The sequence below is a fragment of the Acinonyx jubatus genome, chromosome A2, assembly GCF_027475565.1.
Source record: "Acinonyx jubatus isolate Ajub_Pintada_27869175 chromosome A2, VMU_Ajub_asm_v1.0, whole genome shotgun sequence".
NCBI classification, from domain to species: domain Eukaryota; kingdom Metazoa; phylum Chordata; class Mammalia; order Carnivora; family Felidae; genus Acinonyx; species Acinonyx jubatus.
In genome coordinates this window covers 63,676,195-63,682,644 of record NC_069383.1, presented here as the reverse complement: position 1 = coordinate 63,682,644, position 6,450 = coordinate 63,676,195, and the positions used below count along the sequence as shown (strand labels likewise).

At 35.1% G+C, this 6,450-nt stretch overlaps 1 protein-coding gene across 3 annotated transcripts in view; it reads right to left on the bottom strand.

The window, feature by feature from the left end:
* THSD7A (thrombospondin type 1 domain containing 7A) overlaps positions 1-6,450 on the bottom strand; it is a 434,325-nt gene that overhangs the window by 13,354 nt on the left and 414,521 nt on the right. The window lies entirely within an intron of this gene.

The following is a 6,450-nucleotide window of genomic DNA, read 5'->3' as shown; positions in this document are numbered from 1 at the left end:
ATGGAGGTTAGGGGCATGTACCCCTATGCAGTCTAAAGTCTGTGTAGAACTTTGACTCCCCAAAATTTAACTATAAACAGCCTACTGCTGACCGGAAGCCTTACTGATAGTCAGTTAACACATACTTTGTATTATATGTGTTATGTTATATGTACATAAGGAAGAGAAAGTATAGTTATTGCATTTCTATTAAAAAAATCCACATGTAAGTAGACCTGCAGGATTCAAACCATGTTGTTCAGAGGTCAACTGGATTATTAAAAATCCTAAAAGTATACTGTATGTGTCAATCTGAAACATTCAGTATTGTAGAAGAAATATTTCTATGTGATTTTTTTATAATGTAGCTCTGGTCTTAACTGCTATATAAAATTCCACTGTACTAAATGCCACAGTTTTGTGTTTGTTTTTAGCTATTTCTTCTCTGGATGGCCTTTTAGGTTGTTTTCAATTTTTGCTATTAGTACAATGCCTCACTGGTCCACCTTCTGCAAGTCTCCTTGTGTTTCTTTAGAGTAAACATCAAGAAGAGAAATTGCCGTGTATCGCCATATGGATGGCTGCAACCTTCCTAAATATAACTTTTTCCCTCCCCAAAACAACAATCCACACACCCACCAGCAGTGAATAAGGGTTATCATTGCTTAAGCCTTTAATAACATTGATAATTGCCAGATTTAAAACTTCTGGTTTGTCTGGTGGGTGTGGAAGCTGTATTGTCATTCAAAAATTTTTAATGTTTACTTACTTTTGTGTGTGTGTGTGTGTGAGAGACAGACAGAGTGTGAGCAGGGGAGGGCAGAGAGAGAGGAAGACACAGAATCCGAAGCAGGGTCCAGGCTATGAGCTGTCAGCACAGAGCCAGACAGGAGGCTCAAACTAGTGAACTGCGAGATCATCACCTGAGCTAAAGTCGGATGCTCAACTGACTGAGCCAGCCAGGTGCCCCTATATTGTCATTTTAAATTGTAGTTCTCTAATTACTAAAGCTATTAAAGAGTAACAAATGTTTTGGGGGCATTTAGACTTCCTTTTATGAGAATTGCTTCTTTATATCTTGTGGCCATTTTTTTATCCTACTGAAATCTGTGCCTTTTCTTATTGAATTGTGGGAAATATTTATTCTAGGATAGCAGTTCTCAAAGTATCCTGTAGAGAACCTGGGAGACTTTGACATTCTCCCAGGTGCGTGTGTGTGTGTGTACTTTTTCAAGTACACATTCATGTGAGTAGAGCTGGGTTTTCTTCATATACATAAACCAAAATAAGACTGCAACAGAGTGAATGCAGAAGTAGAGAATCCACCTGTCTTCCTTTAAGCCAGATATTAGAGATTTGCAAAAATGTAAAACAAGGCCATACTTGTGAAAGTTACTGTTTTTGTTTTGCAAAATAATTATTTTTCAGCAAGTATGTTATTTACGGTTACACAAAATTGGTTTATGATTATTTTAAATCTTTTCATTTTTAATACAAACTTTTATGTATCTAAAATTCACAAAAGAAAATTTGGATCAGTCGTTGTAGATACTAATCCTTGGAAATTAATTGCCCTCACAAATATATTTTCTAAGTCTGTAGTTTCTTTCTTAGCCTTGTTTATGATCATTTACTATGTAGAAGATTGAAATTTTAATTTAAAATAATTTTTCTTCCTTCCCATTTTTGTTCTTTTTGTGTCCTATGTAGGAAATTATTCCCTACCTTGAGTTTATAATGATATTCTCCTATATTTTCCTATATATTCTATATTTCCTATATATTAAATATTGTATAGTTCTGTTTCACTTTCAGGTCTATAATTTATCTAAAGCACAATTTTATGTATGGTGTGAGATAAAGATAATTTTAAAAACATTAAACGGGTAACAAGTTATTGCAACATTATTTACCCACCTACTACCCTGCTGACACTCATTTCTGTCATGTATCCATATATGACAATTTGTTCCTGAGATTCTTTCATTAGTTTAATTGCTTTATTGTTGACTTGTCACTCTTTAAATTATTAATGCTGTAGAATAAATTTTGAAAAAAGCCATGTAAGTCCCCTAATCTCTCCCACTTTTTCCTTCTTGAAATTCTGGGATCTTATTGGTCTTCGACCTCTTTGTATTAATTTTTGGTCAATATCTCATAACACATTAAAAATCTGTTCAAATTGCCAGGGTGCTTGGGTGGCTCAGTCAGTTAAGCCTCCCCATTTTGGTTCAAAAATGATACCATGGTTCATGAATTCAAGCCCCGGCTGGGGCTGTGCTGACAGCTCAGAGCCTGGAGCCTGCTTTGGATTCTTTGTTTCCCCTCCCTCTCTTTGCCCTTCCCTCACTGTGCCTTGTCACTCAAAAATAAATAAATACTAAAAAAACAAATCTGTTCACATTAGGAAATGCTCAGCACGGTGAGTGTAGTTATCATCTGTCACAATACAAAGTTATTAAAATCTTACTGTATTCCCTCTTATCCCTCTGACTTCTTTACGTTGTAACTGGAAATTTGTAACTCTTAATCTCCTTCACCTATCACTTACCCTGGCAACTACTAGTTTGCTCCCTGTATTTATGAATCTGTATCTGTTTTCTTGTTTTGTTCATTCGTTTTGTTTTCTAGGTTCCACATATAAGAGTAATCATATGGTATTTACCTTTGTCTGACTTTCTTTAATTATACCCTCTAGGTCCACCCACATTGTCTCAAAAGGCAAGATCATATTCTTTTGTATGGCTGAGTAATGGAATATTGCACACACACACGTGTGTGTGTGTGTATTATACCATATATTTATCCATTCATTTACTGATGGACATTTAGCTTGTTTTGCTCTTGTAAATAATGCTGCAATAAACATGGGGTGCATAGGTCTTTTTGAGTTAGTGTTTTTCTTTTATTTGGGTAAATACCCAGAAGTGGAATTACTGGGTTATGGTAATTTTAATTTTTTGAGTAACCAACATACTGTTGACCACACTAACTGTACCAATTTACATTCCCATCAAGGATGCATGAGAGTTCCTATTCTCCACATCTTTGCCAACATTTATTTCTTAGCCATTCTGACTGGTGTGAGGAGATACCTCATTGTGGTTTGGGTTTACATTTCCCTGATGATTAGTTGAGCATCTTTTCATGTTGGCTATCTATCTGTGTCTCTTTCTTGGGGGGAAAATGTCTATTCAGGTCCTTGCACATTTTTTAGATTGTTTTTGGTGTTTTGTATAACTTCTTTATATATTCTGGATATTAACCCCTTTTTGGATTTATGATTTGCAAATATCTTCTCCCATTCAATAGGTTCCTTTGTTGTTTTGTTGACAGCTTCTTTCTCTGTGCAAAAGCTTTTCATTTTAGTGTAGTCCCAATAGTTTATTTTTGCTTTTGTTTCTCTTTCTGGACATCTAGAAAAATGTTGCTAAGGCCAATGTCAAATTACTGCCTACTTTTATTCTAGGAGTTTTATGGTTTTATGTATATGTCTTTAACCCATTTGAGTTTATTTTTGTATGTGGTGTAAGAAAGTGGTCCAGTTTTATTCTTTTGTATGTAGCTGTGCAGTTTTACCGGTACCATTTATTGAAGAAACTGTCTTTTCCCTATTGTATCGTCTTGCCTCTTGTGTACCAGATTAATTGATCATGTAAGTATGGGCTCTCTATTCAGTTCCATTGATATAGGTGTCTAATTTTGTGCCAGTTCCACATGTTTTTGATTACTATAGCTTTGTAGTATAGTTTGAAATCTGAGATTGTGCTGCTTCCAGCTTTGTTGCTCTTTCTCAGGATTGCTTTGGCTATTCAGGGTCTTTGTGATTCCATATAAATCTTAGGAGCATTTGTTCTAGTTCAGTGTAAAATACCATTGGTACTTTGATAGGGATTATATTTACTCAGTAGATTGCTTTGGGTAGTATGAACATTTTAACAATATTTTCCTAATCCATGAGCATGATAGATCTTTTTATTTGTGTAGTCTTCAATGTCTCATCAATGCCTTATTGTTTTTAGTGTACAGGTTTTCACTTCCTTGGTTAAGTTTCTTCCTAGGTATTTTGTTCTTTTTGGTGCAATTATAAGTGGAGTTTTTTTTTTCTTTCTGCTACTTTGTAATTAGTGTATAGAAATGCAACAGGTGTCTACATACCGATTTTGTATCCTGCAACTTAACTGAATTCATTTATTGTAATAGTTTTTTGGGGGAGGGTTTTCTATGTATAATACCACATCATCTGCAAGCAGTGACAGTTTTATTTCTTCCTTACCAACTTGCATGCTTTTCTTTTTATTGTATGATTGCAACATCTAGGATTTTGAGTACTACACTGACTAAAAGTGGTAAGAATGGATAACATCCTTGTTGTACTTCTGTTCTTGATGGTGAACAACTAAGAGCTTGTCTGAGGATGATGTTAGCTGTGGGTTTGTCATCAATGGCCTTTGTTGAGACTCACTTTGTTGAGTTTTCATCATGAATGGGTGTTGTATTTTGTCAAATACCTTTTCTTTATTGAGATGATCATGATTTTTTTCTATTTTGTTTGTTAAAATTTTTAATGTGAAAATCATAGTAATGTGCCCAATTATTTCTTTGCTTTCAACTATTAAGCTTCGGATTACACTTGGGCTGGAACCTTCTTTACCAGGTTGGCAATAGTGAGCATCCTTGCTTTGTTAGCAATTGCAAGGGAACGTCTCTAATGTTTTCCCTGATATTATCATGTATGCTGTTAGTTTTTGTAGATATCATTTATTAGGTGATTTCCTTCTAGTTCAAGTTAAATTGGAAGTTTTCATTGTGAATTAAGGTTGCATTCTACAAACATTGTTTCAACACATTTAAAAATCCTATGACTTTTTTTCTGTTGGTATGACTTACATCATGATTAATTATGGTATTAAGGATTTGGTTAGATAGTAATCTTTTATGATTTTGACATCTGTTTTCATTGGTGACATTATTGACTAATTTTACTGCTAGACTCTCATGGAGCAGGGAGGATTTTCCTTATCTTTTTTTCCCACACAATTTTTTTTAAGATTTCACATAAAATGGAGTTGTTTATTCCTTTAAATTTTGGTAAAACTCCATATAAAGTACCAAAACTGAAACAGGAATAAATAGACAATTTGAACAGAGCCATACCCAGTAAAGAAATCAAATTAGTAATCAAAAATCACCCAAAAAACAAGAGTCCAGGGCCAGATGGCTTTCCAGGGGAATTCTACCAAACGTTTAAGGAAGAGTTAATACCTATTCTCTTGAAGCTGTTCCAAAAAATAGAAATGGAAGGAAAACCTCCAAACGCTTTCTATGAGGCCAGCATTACCTTGATTCCAAAACCAGAGACCCCACTAAAAAGGAGAACTATAGACCCATTTCCCTGATAAACATGGATGCAAAAATCCCCAATAAGATATTAGCCAATCAGATCCAACAATACATTAGAACAATTATTCACCATGACCAAGGGGGATTTACCTGGGATGCAGGGCTGGTTCAGCATCTGCAAAACAATCAATGTGATTCTTCACATCAATAAAATAAAGGACAAGAACCACATGATCCTCTCAATAGATGCAGAGAAAGCATTTGACAAAATACAGCATCCTTTCTTGATAAAAACCCTCAAGAAAGCAGGGATAGAAGGATCATACCTCAAGATCATAAAAGCCATACATGAAAGACCCAATGCTAATATCATCCTCAATGGGGAAAAACTGAAAGCTTTTACCCTAAGGTCAGGAACAAGACAGGGATGTCCACTCTCACCACTGTTATTCAACATAGTATTGGAGGTCTTAGCCTCAGCAATCAGACAACACAAACCAAAGGCATCTAAATTGGCCAGGAGGAGGTCAAACTTTAACTCTTCACAGATGACATGATACTCTATATGGAAAACCCAAAATATTCCACCAAAAAACTGCTAGAATCGATTCATGAATTCAGCAAAGTTGCAGGATATAAAATCAATGCACAGAAATCGGTTGCATTCCTATGCACCAACAATGAAGCAACAGAAAGAGAAATCAAAGAATCGATCTCATTTACAATTGCACCAAAAACCATAAAATACCTAGGAATAAATCTAACCAAAGAGGTGAAAAATCTATACACTGAAAACTATAGAAAGCTTATGAAAGAAATTGAAGAAGACACAAAGAAATGGAAAAAGATTCCATGCTTCTGCATAGGAAGAACAAATATTGTTAAAATGTCGATACTACCCAAAGCAATCTACATATTCAACGCAATCCCTATCACAATAATATGAGCATTCTTCACAGAGCTATAACAAACAATCCTAAAATGTGTATGGAACCAGAAATGACTCCGCATAGCCAAAGAGATCTTGAAAAAGAAAACCAAAGCAGGAGGCATCACAATCCCACATGTCAAGCTGTATTACAAAGCTGTAATCATCAAGACGGTATGGTACTGGCACAAGAGCAGACA